A 16,338-nucleotide genomic window follows, 5' to 3' on the forward strand; every position below is an offset into this window, starting at 1 on the left:
GAATTTTCTAATAAAGCCGAAACATCTAACCTATCAGTAGAAGTTAAAATATCTATGCCACCTTCTTGAGAAAGAGCCACACATTTTTTTTTAGAAGAAATATAATATACTTTATACATAGGAGGCATATTCTGAGGTAATATGTTCATAATTTCAGTAAAAAAAATGTTTAACCTTCTCACAGGATGACAGAAATCTACTTTTGGGGAAATTAACAAAACGTAAATTTCTATACCTAATAGAGTTTTCAAACATTTCAGCTCTTACATGAAGAAGTGAATTATCCTTAACCAATGTACTATGAAGAGATGAAAGATCTGAAACCTGATTAGCGAGGGAGCTCAATAGGAAAGTATGATTATCCAATAAAGATTTATGATACTCAATCTGAGCAGAAGCATCAACATCACATTTACAGAGTTTAACCACACATCATCCCTTGAGAAAACCCTCAACCCACTGTGGTGAAGAAGCCAAATCATCTAAGAAAATATTTGTAGAGGAAATATTAGCATTCCTCTGAGGAACAGACAAGACAATTGGAGCTAATTACATAGGAGCTGGGAGAGGTGAGGAGATAAAAACCAACCTTTTGTCAATCCCAGAAGTCTCAAATCCTCTATTTAAGTTAGGAGTTGACAATATCCTTCTCTCTACCAAATGCAAGGAAGATCTAACATTAAAAGTTAGATTTTTAAAAGCCTTGCATGGGCAAAAACGACCACTTACATGTGTAAGCGACTCGAGCGGGAGCTACATGAATTTTAAATAGCTGGGAAGAGCGCGCATACATTGAGGTACGTGCTCTAGAAAAAAGTAAGCAGAAAAGGAGCAGGGCCAGGACTGACACACTTAGGTTATGCATGGCACTTTGCTATAGCTCCCCATTAGGTGCTGGAGTCTGGTGATTGAGAGAGAGAGAGGGAAAAACTTGTTATAGGCCTCAGTCTCCATTGTAAGAGGGCACTTTCATTCAGGGTGAGTTTTCGGGAGGTGGGTTGGGGTTAAGGGGTGGTGTTACCAGGGTCGGTACAAGGGGATTAGGTGCCCTAGGCACCTTCTGCCTTGCGTTGCCCCCCTGCCCTGCCCCCGGTCACAGCCCCGACTCCAGGGGCAGGGACCACATGCTGCTGCTCCCCCACCCCCTGCGCCACCCACTCAAATTTAAATAAAATAACCCCTCCAGCCTCCCAACCCCCCCAAGACTCACGAAAACACCTGGTGATCCAGCAGGGGGGCCCGGGATCGATCTGCTGCTTCCGGGTCGTCGGCTGCCACTAACCAAAATGGTGCCGTGGCCTTTAGCCCCTACTATGTGATTAGGGGCTACCGGTGCCATTGGCCGGACCCAGTCACATGGTAGGGGCAATGGACGGCCCACGCCATTTTTTAAAATGGCACCAGTCATCCATTGCCTCTTCCATGTCACAGTTCGGAGGAGGGGGATAGCCCCCTGGAAAGAGGATAGAAGCAATGGAAGAAAAGAGAAAGGAAATGGGAACAGATGCTGTCCACTTATCCCTCCTCTCCACACCCCTTCTTCCATATCACTAAAGTGATTTCCTACCATACCAATTTCCACTCTAGCTGTAATCCATCCCATATTACTAAAGTGATTCCTGCTATGCCAATTCCACCCCACCTTATTGCTGTAGCATTTCTGCAGAGATGACCAGAAAGCATTGTGATACAATGGTTCTTGAGAGATTAGCTTATTCTCCATACTCAACTGATATTGCTAAAACAGCTCCAACCTGGAGAGCAAGGGGAGAAGAAGTTATAGAGAGAAAGGGACTGGAATGTAAATAAAAAGAAAGTGAGAGAGTGAGATATATACCTGGACTCGCCCTAAAGAACCTTCATTTTGCTGGAACACATGCAAGCTCCTGCAAAAAAATGTCTGAGATGTATCACTAGACCACAAAACAGATCTCCTGTCCCTCTACCTTTTTTTTCCATCCAATTTCATAATTTCCATCCTTTTCTTTTATTTGTCTATTTCCCTTACTTTAGCCATTACATCTTGATCCCTTCTCCTTTTCTCTCCCAAGAAATGTATTAACATCGTCTTCCACACAACCTGTTGGCTAAAATCCTCATTCTGCTTCAATAAGGGACACCATGTATTGGTAAACGGGTAGATTTTCAAAACGTTGTGCACGTTAAAAACGGGGCTTACATGCATGGCTGGGCCTTGCGCGTGCCACACGCATTTTCAAAGGGGCCAGACTACGCGTATAACTCCCTGTTACGTGCAGAACTGCCGGGCCCCTTCGAAGGGGCAGGCTTGGGGCCGAGGAAGGGCGGGTTGGGGAGGGTGGGCCTGGACAGCGCCATTCATCACTGGTCAGGCCCTGAAGTAAGTGTTATGGTTATTGATGTTTGGGTGGATCCTTGGACACTGTGGCAGCTGACCACGGTGTCAGGCTAGACTCTGGACACACAAACACAGATTGAATCTTTATTTAAACAGTTTTGAAAACCACCAGATGTGGCAGTAGTGAGTAGTAGATGTTGAGCCCGGCTGGGCGAGTATCCCACAGGACGCTGGAACAGCGAATCCTCTGCTTGGCTGTGCTGTAGTGGAAAGAGACTGAGAGTTATGAGTACACAGTAAGAAACATACAGAGTCCCAGGTAGAATAGGGGAAGCTCTGAGATAGGGAAAGCAGGCCCTCGAGGAGCGAGTACCTGATCCCTTAGAGCAGGGAGACTCAGTGGTATTGTACTCACACAGCGATTCCACTAGATGAGAGGTCTGGGACTGGAACAGAGGGCAGGCCCTCGAGGAGCGAGTACCTGGTTCCAGGGAAGCAGCACTGTGGAAAAGATGGTAGTTGTACTCACAGATGGAAACTGTTAGTGAAGTCTTCCAAGTAGAAAGGGTTTTAAATGCAGGCAGCGACTCAGGGAATATGGGCCCTTGAGGAGCGTGTACCGGTTTCCTGATAGCACCTGAAAGAAGCAGAAGAGGCCCCTGAGGAGTGGGTACCCCGTTAGCAGTAAGAGTTCCAGATAACACTGGAGTGGCAGAGTAGCTTCGGTACGGAGAGCGAATCCCATCCGTAAGATTCCGGGTTGCTAACTCGATGAGCTAGCAAAAGTGGTAGGCTTAAATATCCGGGCAGCGTGACGTCATCTCAGGGGGACGCCCCTGAGGTTCGCGCCAACGAGGAAATAAAGGTGAGGGCGGCGCGCGCGCCCTATGGTACCTTGGAGGAGCATGGCGGGAAGCAGCACCAAAGCCGATCCGGGGACGCCGGAGAGGTCGGCAGACAGACGCCGCGGCAGCCAGCAGTCCGAGGTGATCGGGAGGAGCTGCAAGAAGAGTAAGGTAGGCGGGACGAAGCCATCGCAGACCGACGGTTGCAACAGTAAGTTGGAAGCCAAAAACCAAAAAAGGAAAAAGGTACGATGTCAGAGCTGGTGAAGAGAGGGGAAGGGAGGTTAGGGTAGGGGGAAGTGAAGTTCCCTCCCAGTCCGCTCCTTAATTTGAGCGGACTGGAGGGAACTAGGGAAGGCTGGGATGCGTCGCCGCGCAAAGTTTGCATTAATGCTCCCCCCCACTTGCGCGCACTGCCTGCACATTCGTGCGCGGCCCACGTATTTTATAACATGTGCGTGTCGGCATATGCGTGTTATAAAATTGCCACATCCATGTATGCCCGCGCACGCTTCATTAAAAATCTACCCAATATGTATCCCTTCCTACCTTAATTACTATTTCAGTCAAACTTATAAACTAAGTAACTTATATTTTATTATATGATCATATTGTGTAGAGCTATCCATTTTAAATATGTAATTCATATAAAACAAGTAGACTCTACAATTTACATAATATCACTTAGGAGCCTTGCTATCTTAATAAACCCAGCTCTTGCTAATTTATGCTTTTAATTGGTTCTTGAAAAGTCTGTTATCCTTATATGAACATTCGAATCTGTGATGTGTCCTGGTTTAGTAGAATTCCAGTAACATAATGCTCATCTTATCATTTCAACTTTTCTCCCTGCAAAACTGTCTTTTTTTTTTTTTTTACATGGAAGCCTATCTGAAGCAACAATTGAAATTAACCAGTGAAAATCAGGCCTGACTGAAAGTCATATTAACTATACATCCCTAATAGGGAGAATTAATGCTTCAAGTTCTTTTTTTGGTGTGCCTGATAGGGACCGTCAGAGGACCACTCTGGGAGTGTGGGCTCCTTGTCTGGGTGCAGCAGGGTGACTGACTACTTTGGGAGGAGGGAGGGAGGGGACAAAGGGAACACAGCCTTTCTCTCTTGTAAATGTGGCGGAAGATAAGTTACTCCTCTGAAGATCAATAGCACTACCTGAGGAATGGAGGGACGAGGGAAATCAATCTCAAACTGACAGTTTTCTGGTGATCTCTACTGAAATACTGTTTTAATTGAAAAATAAATTGCATAGTGCTGTATGTAACACTAGATGTGTTTACTTCTGTCTCTGCGAATATCAAACTTTATTGAGCAAAATAAATGTTGACCTTGACTTTGCCTCTGTCAGTGTTTTTCTTTCAGATCAATAAGTCTTGAAAATTATCTCCACAAAAGTTAATATCTGCTTTTCTTTTAAGTTTGCTCATTTTGTTGAATTATACGCCAAAATGAAATAACAACCAGCAGCCAAACAAAACAAGTGTAGATAACCCTGGCATGTGCACATTCAAAATTTAGTATTGAACAGGTGAATTTGAAGTCACACAGAATTTACTAACTGGATCACAAATATGCTGTACATTTTTTGTCCTGAATTCTTATCAATTTTTGGAAATTATACATGAGTAGTAAAAATGAAAGTCCACATCTTCAACTTATCAGAAAACAAAATTACAGGAAAGAAATTAAATATTCAAAGGCGTTATCATGTCTTGTTCCAGCTGTAACTACCAAGGAACTAATACATTCTTCCCTTCGGCATAATCCTGTCTCAAGGTGAATACATGATGAAAAGCATAAAAGTTCTGGAATCCCAACCCATCATAATCTTTTACCTGTTTTAACTTATTTAAAGAAATATGGGAAGATTTTGTTTTCCAAAGAAAGTATCTAATCAAGATTCTTATAGAAGTTCTTGGAATATTTAGTGCCATAAACTCATATTTATTCCAATTAGCTTTATTTATTTATTTATTTAAACATTTTTATATTACTCAACTTCCATTAGTACATCTAGTGCAGATTACATAGTATACCTCCATAATATTGTCACAAACATAAGAATAAAATCACAATATACATAAAATACTTCATATAAAATCTAATTAAAAGCTTCTTAAAAAAATCTAATTAAAAGCTTCTTAAAAAATGACCATGTTATGATACAATTTTAGATCTCTCTGAGATCTAATTTCTAATGGAAGACCATTCCATAATCTAGGAATGATAGAATAAAAAGCACAATTACAAGAGGTCTGTAGTTTACTTTATATAAATCCACAGCAGATAACTAAGTACAAGCCAGCTGACCTCAAATCCCGAGCTGGTACATACCAGTTTACAGGTAGATTTTAAAAGCATTACTCATGCAAAAACAGCCTCATACACACATAAGTGGGCCACATGAGCAATGTGAATTTTAAGAAGCACTGTAGGAGAGACAATATGACATTATATCACTGAAAGAGGGGCACTTTCAGCTCAGGGTGGGTTTGAATCATAAGAACCTGATCCAAACCTTTTTTAAATCCAATTACACTAACTGTCATAACCACATCCTCTAACAATGAAATCCAGAGCTTAATTATGCATTGAGTGAAAAAGAATTTTCTTCAATTTGTTTTAAATGAGCTACCGTATTTTTCGGACTATAAGGCGCACATAAAAACCTACGATTTTCTCAGAAATCGGAAGTGCGCCTTATAATCCGGTGCGCCTTATAATTGAATTCTTCTGCTGCCACTCCTTTTATATTGTCTTTTTTTCTGTTTCTTTTCTCTCCATCTTCTTCCCTCAAACACACAGGTTCTCATTCTCACATGCATTTCTCTCTCTCTCTCACACACACACACACACACACACACACACACACACACACACACACACACAGGCTCTCACTGTCACATGCTGTGTCTCATACAATCATTCATACACTCAGTCTCTCACTCCCACATGCTGTGTTGCTCAAGCACAGGCTTCACTCACCTCTAGGCCTCCTCTTGGCGGGTCGCCGCAGGATGGGCTCTGCGGTGGCCCTGCTACCGGGCCTCTTCTTCTTCTCGGGCCGCTGCGACTTGAGATTCGCGGCGGTCCGTAAACGCAAGTGCTGCTCCACTTCTGCACGCGCTGATGCTTCCCCTCCTTCCTGCCCACGCGGCTCCGGCAACGTTTACTTCCGGGGACGCACAGGCAGGAAGGAGGAGGAGCATCAGCGCGTTTAAATGTGATCTTTTTCTTGGCCTTGCCGATCTGCCTGTCGCTGCGCCCGGGGGCATTGGGGGGATAATAAAAAAGTACCGTAGTTTTAAAGGGCGGTCTGAGCTTTGTTTCATTTAATGCGCTGCGCCTTATAATCCGGTGCGCCTTATATATGAACCTGGACGCCTTAGCAGGCGCTCATTGATAATGCGCCTTATAATCCGGTGCGCCTTATAGTCCGAAAAATACGGTACTTGCAAACTTCATGGAGTGCCCCCTAGTCCTTTTATTATCTGAGAGAGTAAATAACCGATTCACATTTATCTGTTCAAATCCTTCATTCTCTCTCCCTTGGCCAGGGTGCAAGGGTCTGTAGCCCACCAATGTAACACCGCCCCCCCTCCCCCCCAATCCACACTGTGTTGAAAGTGCCACTCTTACAGTGGTAGAAATATATAGTGTCATATTTTCTCTCTCTCTCTCTCTCTCTCCCAACATGAAAAAAATAGTTTTCCCCTTGTGTGGGCATACATATTTGAAAGCCCTGGTAATATGAAGGGAGATTTACTCGAGCCACCTCTTAAGATCACGCGCACACATATGCATGGCGGGGTATTTTAAATGATATGTGCATACGTGAGTGCATGATATAAAACTGCAGCGTATCTCTGCTTGTATGCTGATATGCGTGCAAATGGGCGCACACACGTGCTCCTTTTAAAATTAGCCATTTAGCTGGCATGCCAACATACATCTCAGTTCTGCATGCAACAATTTGTGCAAAATCACAATTATCCTAAATTTAATTCTACAACATATTGGCAACTAATGCAATGAAAGAAGGACTGGTGAAATATGATCGAAATGCCCCACTCCACTTACTATTCTAGCAGCAGCATCCTGCACCAGCTTGTAAAGTTCTCAAAAGTTTGTTTGGAACTCCGGTCAAAAATCTACCACAGTAATCCAAATTCCCCAGAACTAATGCTTGAAAAACTGTTCTGAACAATTCAGGCCACAAAAAATACCTCAATGGCTTCAACATTTTCCATTTAGAAAAATAACTTTTAACAAGATACTGTATATGAGACTTAAATGATTATTTAGATTCCAAAAATACACCTAAATTCCGAACCAGTGTATGTAGAGTCAATATTTCATCATGATACTGAATATACATCTGACTATTATCACGGGCCTTTTTACTGATCCAAAGAATTTTTGTCTTCTTGATATTCAACAACTCTCTACTAGTAAACCAAAATTTGATAGATTTATAAACTTTTCATATGGCAAAAGAGAGAAGGAACCATCTAACCCACAAGGAATGTATAATTGAATCTCATCAGCATACATATAAAATTGGACATCCAGAGAATCAATTACCTTACTCAAAGAGGCCATATACATATTGAAAAATACAGCAGATAATGCAGAACCCTGCGGTGCACCTTCCAAGATAGCTCACCATGCAGACTGTGATTGATCTCTTAAAATCCGGAGCTTTCTCTCATCCAAAAAAGACCTAAACCATTGTAACAACCACTCCACCTACCCTAAAACTTATAAACTGAGAAATTAAAATTTGATGATTTAGAGTATCAAACATGGATGGAATATCTAGATGTACCAGGAAACAGGACCCCTTATTGAGTCTTTGATATAACACATCTAATAACAACAACAAAAGATATTGGGGTAGATTTTAAAACCTATGCGTGGGTGTCCATGTGTGCGCACTACCTGGCATGCGCACATGGACGCCCAATAGGGGGTGCACACTAGTGTATCTTGCGTGTGCCGACACCCATGGCCTTCACCCATTCCCTTCCAGGCCACTCTAATTTAGGAGAGACCTGTGTGGGAATTTCCCTTCCCCCTACTCTATCCTTCCTATCCCTTCCCCTAACCTTCCCACCCCCTAGCCCTATTCTAACCCCCCCCCCCCCTTGCATCTGCTTTGGGGCAGTTGCAGGATGCATGCGCCGGCACCCTGCCAGCACAAGATCCCTCAGCACAGCGGCAAATGGCCGCTATGCCGAGGACCTTTAGCTCTGCCCCACTCCTGGACCGCCCCTCCCCACCCCTTTCCCGAAGCCCCAGGACTTAGACACGTTCCGGGGCTTTATGCGTATCGCTGGGCCTTTTTAAAATAGGCCCGGCACGCATAACTCCACCAGAGGATTTACGTGTGTAGGGCTTTGAAAATCTGGGCCATTCTGTGTTATAAGATTTATGGAAGCCAAACTGTTTTATTAATCTAAAATAGAGTTATTCTCAACAAAATCTTCCAATTGTGCCAAAACACATTTTTCAGTCACTTCTAGCAAAACTGGAAGTTGGGAAATAGGCTGGTAATTATTTAAGTCCACTAAAGACTAGGGATGTGCATTCGTTTCATCCGTTTCATCCGTTTCCTATACAAGCATGTAATGAAACGTATGAAACATATGAAACGAATACACATCTAATTGACATGTAATGGGAAACGTATGAAACAAATGAAATGAATGAAACGAATGCACATCCCTACTAAAGACCCCTTCTCATCCTCAAATAATGGCTTCACAGTAGCTTCTTTCAACTGAATTGGAAGATGACCCTCCACTAAAGAGGTATTAACAATCATTCACAAAATTCCGAAGGTTTAAGATTATAAATTGTTTTATCAGAAAAAAAGAACATGGATCCAAATATCCAGAGGATGTTTTTACACTACTAATAACATCAGATAATTCTCTTTCTGATACTTCCCCAAAAATAGACCATTTAACCAAATGGCTATCTACTTGGAAATTACAGAATTTACTCTAGGCTCAATTAATAACCTAAAATCTTCAATCTTTTTTCCAAAGGATTCCACAAAGCACTCACATGTTGGAAATGTCAATTTTTTCCATTCTTGAATGACTAGTTAATTTACGCACAGTTGCAAATGTTCCAAAGGACGACTTAATGCCGATTCAATCCTCTGAGATAAATAGATGCTTGTATCCTCTTACATTCTTTCCAATATATATAGACAAATGATTACTATATTGAGATTTATTCACCTCTCTTGGATCCTTCCTTCAATGATGTTCTAAATTCCTCAACTTTCTTTGACAAAGCATCAGCTCAAAATTAAACCAAGGAGCAAATTTATTATTGATAAGACAGGCAAATTTATTATTGATAAGACAGGCTAAGAGAGAATTTGAAAAGAAGTTGGCCGTAGAGGCAAAAACTTAGAGTAAAAACTTTTTAAAAATATATCCGAAACAGAAAGCCTGTGAGGGAGTCAGTTGGACCGTTAAATGATCGAGGGGTTAAAGGGGCACTTAGAGAAGATAAGGCCATCGCAGAAAGATTAAATGATTTCTTTGCTTCGGTGTTTACTGAAGAGGATGTTGGGGAGGTACCCGTACTGGAGAAGGTTTTCATGGGTAATGAATCAGATGGACTGAATCAAATCACAGTGAACTTAGAAGATGCGGTAGACCTGATTGACAAACTGAAGAGTAGTAAATCACCTGGACCGGATGGTATACACCCCAGAGTTCTCAAGGAACTAAAAAATGTAATTTCAGACCTATTAGTACAAATTTGTAACCTTTCATTAAAATCATCCATTGTACCTGAAGACTGGAGCATAGCTAATGTAACCCCAATATTTAAAAAGGGCTCCAGGGGCGATCCGGGAAACTACAGACCGGTTAGCCTGACTTGAGTGCCAGGAAAAATAGTGGAAAGTGTTCTAAACATCAAAATCACAGAACATATAGAAAGACATGGCTTAATGGAACAAAGTCAGCATGGCTTTACCCAAGGCAAGTCTTGCCTCACAAATCTGCTTCACTTTTTTGAAGGAGTTAATAAACATGTGGATAAAGGTGAACCAGTAGATGTAGTATACTTGGATTTTCAGAAGGCGTTTGACAAAGTTCCTCATGAGAGGCTTCTAGGAAAAGTAAAAAGTCATAGGATAGGTGGCGATGTCCTTTCGTGGATTGCAAACTGGCTAAAAGACAGGAAACAGAGAGTAGGATTAAATGGACAATTTTCTCAGTGGAAGGGAGTGGGCAATGGAGTGCCTCAGGGATCTGTATTGGGACCCTTACTTTTCAATATATTTATAAATGATCTGGAAAGAAATACGACGAGTGAGATAATCAAATTTGCAGATGATACAAAATTGTTCAGAGTAGTTAAATCACAAGCAGATTGTGATAAATTACAGTAAGACCTTGTGAGACTGGAAAATTGGGCATCAAAATGCCAGATGAAATTTAATGTGGATAAGTGCAAGGTGATGCATATAGGGAAAAATAACCCATACTATAGTTACACAATGTTAGGTTTCATATTAGGTGCTACAACCCAAGAAAGAGATCTAGGCGTCATAGTGGATAACACATTGAAATCGTCAGTTCAGTGTGCTGCAGCAGTTAAAAAAGCAAACAGAATGTTGGGAATTATTAGAAAGGGAATGGTGAATAAAACGGAAAATGTTATAATGCCTCTGTATCACTCCATGGTGAGACCGCATCTTGAATAGTGTGTACAATTCTGGTCGCCGCATCTCAAAAAAGATATAATTGCGATGGAGAAGGTACAGAGAAGGGCGACCAAAATGATAAGGGGAATGGATCAGCTCCCCTTTGAGGAAAGACTAAAGAGGTTAGGACTTTTCAGCTTGGAGAAGAGAAGCCTGAGGGGGGATATGATAGAGGTGTTTAAAATCATGAGAGGTCTAGAACGAGTAGATGTGAATCGGTTATTTACTCTTTCTGACAATAGAAAGACTAGGGGGCACTCCATGAAGTTAGCATGTGGCACATTTAAAACGAATCGGAGAAAGTTCTTTTTTACTCAACGCACAATTAAGCTCTGGAATTTGTTGCCAGAGGATATGGTTAGTGCAGTTAGTGTAGCTGTGTTTAAAAAAGGATTGGATAAGTTCTTGGAGGAAAAGGCCATTACCTGCTGTTAATTAAGTTGACTTAGATAATAACCACCGCTATTACTAGCAACGGTAACATGGAATAGACTTAGTTTTTGGGTACTTGCCAGGTTCTTATGGCCTGGATTGGCCACTGTTGGAAACAGGATGCTGAGCTTGATGAACCCAGTATGGCATGTTCTTATGTTCTTATTCTCTCTCACTCTAACTTCATGTGGAGGAGCAACCTTATCATATGCCACAGTCAAAGATACATTCCATTTTTCTACTAAACTGACTACATCTAAACCAGCCCAAGAATAATCAGACAGTTCTTCCTTCCACTGTTGCAACAATACATCCACAGGTGCATGGATGAATTTCTTCATTTAACACTTTCTTCCTTAAAAGTCCCAAAATATTAAATTGTGGTCTGACAACAATATTTGTAACACACAAAGATAAGATCCTGCCTGAACCCACTCCTCAGGCTAAAATAATACATCCAACATGTGACCCTCCTGATGAGTTGGGACTGTGACCAACTGGGTAAAATTTAATGCCTGCATTACTAACATGAGCTCCTTAGTATAAGGAGAGGCAAGATCCTCAATATGAAAATTAAAATCCCCAATAAAAACAGTCTTCAAATGCATCAAGCAGTTGGAGACAATATACTCCATTAACTTTTAAACCTGAGCTATTGTGTTTCCTGGAGGGCAACAGAAAAAAAAAGTTTTCCAGTCACAGGTTTTAAAAATTAAAGATTCAATTGGAGCAAGTGGTTTGCAATCACGTTTTTCAACTACCAACTCTTGTTTATACAAGATTAAAATACCACCCCCCTTTTTTATAGGACAAACATATAACAAAAATTTGTAATCTTGAGGACACACCTCCTTAAGATAAAAATTATCATGCTCCTTAAGCCAATTATTCTGTAATAATAATTAAATCAAGAAAGTGTTCAACTGTGTTTAAAATATCTCTCCTTCCCTCTAACTGACCTAGCATTTAGATACTCAATTTTTAAATCCCTAAGTCCACCATTGTCATTTACAATATGTACCAACTCCAGAACTCTCTTCACCTCTAAAATACTTCTTTGGTGGACCTCGAGTTGTCTACTCACAGGTAGACCAGCATACCTCCTATTAATAATCACTGGTATAGAACTAGCCATTATCCAAATGGCTAACAATACACAAAACTTTAATACCATCCATCAAAAAGACATTACTAAACACACTGCTCAAGCTCAAAATTCTATCATCGTAACAAACAAGCACTCAATCGCGCATGAAGGAGCGCACAAAGGAGCCTACTCCTTGGTCGTGCTCCTCTGTATCCACAACTGAGGCGTGCATACCTCTGGCACGCAGCGCCTCCGGCGTCAATGCGGGTAAGATATAGGGCTGCCAGTGACATCGGGGGCGGATGGCAGGGCTAACACCAGCATCGAGCTGGACCAGAACTACAGGAAAGCAAGCCTACCTGAAAGGAAAAAGTCAACAAACATCCACAGTTTAGCTTAAAGTTGAGCAGAAACAAGGCACAATCAGCAATACAAGCAGCGGTAGCAGCAAAAGCAGCAATATAATTCCAGCATTGCCACAGGTGAGATACAGGGCTGCAGGTGATGTCAGGAGGGGGGGAACAGAAAACATGGAAAAATCTATGACTTGTAGAGAAGGGGTAGAAAAATATGAATGATTTACATATAATAAAATATCATCGGCACAAATTGACATCTTATAACATATATTTTATACCATAGTGTCTCGAATCTATATGTAACCATGAGTGGTAATTGACAATCGTTTTAAAGCAACAGTAAACAATAGAAGTGACAGTGAACACCTTTTATAAGTAGTCTAGCAACTGGAGTAGAGTATGACAATTTCATCATACTTACAAATTATCCCCAAAACCAAACTAATGCAACATCTTAAATGATCCCATTCAATTCAATCAAAATCTTTTTCTGCATCAAGGGCTAATACCACCACAGAAGGACACACAGATTTCACTAAACAATAATAATTAGGATGACACAAAAGCCTAGTACTATCTGCTACTAGCCTTCCTTTCAGAAAGCCTGCTTGATCAAAATGAGTTAGCTCCCCTACTACTTTGGAGAACCTCATAACAAAAATCTTCACTTAAATTTTACACTGAAACCCCTAGATTCATCATTCTGCTATAGAACGATGAGTCGCAAAAAAAAAAGGGGCAGGGGTGCAATAGTGGGCAGCTGGCTGCTTCTCGGTGGTGTGGTTTTGCCCACCGCGGTGCGGCTGCGCCGCTCACTATCTCCCGCATAGCGCCACGTGAAAAGGTGGTGTTATTTCTTGTGGTGCTGCTGGTGATAATGTGGAAAACATTATTGCCAGCAGCGCTGCTGGGCCATAGCCCCGCCCAAATCCCATCCACACTCCTCCCCTTCCCCTAATTAGCATGACATTGCCCCGATAATGGCCCATCAAAGAATAAAGAATGACCCTGTAAGTTAATTAATGCTATGGGTCTAAAACTTTGTGTTGCGCTTGCAGGTGGACCTTTGTCCTGGAGCAGTGGAGAACGGCTCCCTGGTAGGGACCAGGAAGCACCTGCCCCCAGGGGGCGGAGCACAGGAGGAGACAGAGGCTAGGATGAGCTTCACCACTGGAAGCCCGCGGTCCCCCCAGTTGGAACCCATAGGGACCCGGGCCGCTTGGACTTAGGTGGGCCTCGCAGGGTCTCCCAGAGAGGTAGGAGAGGCGTGTCCATGAGCAGCAAGGGAGTGCAGTCGGTCACTAGGCTGTAGGTCTGGAGAAGCAAGGAAGGCCAGTACAGCGTAGGCGATGACAAGGCAAGGGACAAAGCCAGAATCAGGAGATGTGGTCAATGGCAGCCGGGGTCAGAATCTGAGGATCAGTCCGAGGAGTAGTCAACGAAGCAGGGGTCAGGTTCCAGAGGTCAGACAAGGTCACAAGGCAGGCAGAGGTCAGGATCCAGGCAGTGAACAGAATGGTCAAGAAGCAGGCCGAGGTCAGTACCAGAGAGACAGTCCGAGAGTACTACCTGGGAAGACAGGACAGACAGACGCGGAAACAGAAGGACGCTGGAACAGAAGGATGCTGGACAAGGCTGGAACAGTAGGACGCTGGAACAAGGCTGTGAACATGGCAGCAATTAGTACACTTACAGTGCCGACCCGATTGCTAAGGCAAGGAAGTGCAGGCAGGGACTTCCTTATATCGTACATTCAATCAGGGCGTGCCGCTGAGCTAGGACCCACCCCTGGCCCTACAAGAGGCCGGGCAGTCCACGCGTGCGTAAGGGCATGGCCAATGCCACTAGAGACGCTGAACTCTGGCGTGAGGCCTGGTGCGCAGTGGAAGGCCCGGCGACCGCCGCAGCGGGACGCCAAGGCCTGGAGGAGCTCGCGGTTGCCGCTGGGGAGGCTGACCCATGACCTGCAGAGGAGCTAGCGAATCTACTATTATATCAAAGCAGGTCACTTTGATATAATAGTAGATTTTTACCTGGTAGTCCTAATTACACAATCAGGACTTCTGAAAACATACCTCTGGCTACACCCTTATCCAACATCTGCTGATACAGCTTGAGTAACTTCAGAGAAAAAAAGCCTACTAATCTAATGGTACATTTCTGCCTCCTAGTGCTTTCTGATTGTTGATTCGCATAATAGAACAACTTCATGTAATGAAACAAGCGTGAATAACTCAAATGCTCAAAAAATGCATTAATATTGTCCTTCTGCAGCTTGCCCATACAACTATATAGCTTGGAGTAATATTTCACAATGGGTTAGACAGATAATACACTCATCGAACACATAGCCCTCTTACTGATTGCATAGATCTTATTCCTTCACATTAGGAGTCACCACTCAGGAAAAGGATCTAGATGTCATTGTTGAAAATACAATGAAACCTTCTGCTCAGCATGCAGCAGCCAAGAAAGCAAATAGAATGCTAGGGATTATTAGGACAAGAATGGAGGATAAAACAGAGAATATCATAATACTTCCATGGTGTGACCTCATCTTGCGTATTGTGTGCATTTTTAGTCACCACATCTCAAAAAAGATTTAGCAGAACTAGAAAAGGTACAGAGAAGGGCGACCAAAATGACAAAGAGGATGGAACAATTCCCCCATGAAGAAAGGCTAAAGAGGTTAGGACTCTTCAGCTTGGAGAAGAAATGACTGAGGGGAGATATGATAGAGGTCTATAAAATAATGAGTGGATTGGAACGAGTAAACATTAATCAGTTGTTTACTCTTTTGAAAAGTACAAAGACTAGGGGACATGCAATGAAATTACTAGGTAATACATTTAAAACTAATAAGAAAAAATATTTTTTTACTCAATGCATAATTAAGCTCTGGAATTCGTTGCCAGAGGATATGGTGAAAGCTATTATTGTAGCTATGTTTAAAAATGGTTTGGACAAGTTCCTGGAGGAACATTCCATTAAACATTATTAAGGTAGAGTTGCAGATATCCACTGCTTATTCTGGGGATAAGCAGCTTGGAATCTATCGCTTGGGATCCTGCCAGGTACTTGTGACCTGGATTGGCCACTGTTGGAAACAGGATACTGGGCTTGTTGGACCTTTGGTCTGACCCAGTATGGCAAATCTTATGCTCTTATGATCTTAATTATCTATGACCTTCCCACAGAGGGATGGTTACTTTCAAAACAGCAATCAGGTGTACATGTGTGTGCATTCATCAGCCCGTGCCCAGGGACATGGCAATTTCATAACATGTGTACCTATATGCACGCATATTATAAAATAGTTTGGTTGTGTGCACATATATGCTCAATTTTAAGCGAGCTTGTGCCTGTGTGCGAAAATCCCGCTTCTACTGTGTAAGTGGGGAGATTTTAAAAGGAACGAGCACCACTAAAACCAGTTTGTTCCCAGTTTGCCCAGTTAAAGGATAGGTCTTCCAACCCCCCCTAGTTTAATAGCCTTCCTTCCCCTTGGTTAGCCCCGACTTTTAAAACCCCACTGATCTGCCTAG

This window comes from Rhinatrema bivittatum, chromosome 3 (assembly GCF_901001135.1).
Source record: "Rhinatrema bivittatum chromosome 3, aRhiBiv1.1, whole genome shotgun sequence".
Taxonomy (NCBI): domain Eukaryota; kingdom Metazoa; phylum Chordata; class Amphibia; order Gymnophiona; family Rhinatrematidae; genus Rhinatrema; species Rhinatrema bivittatum.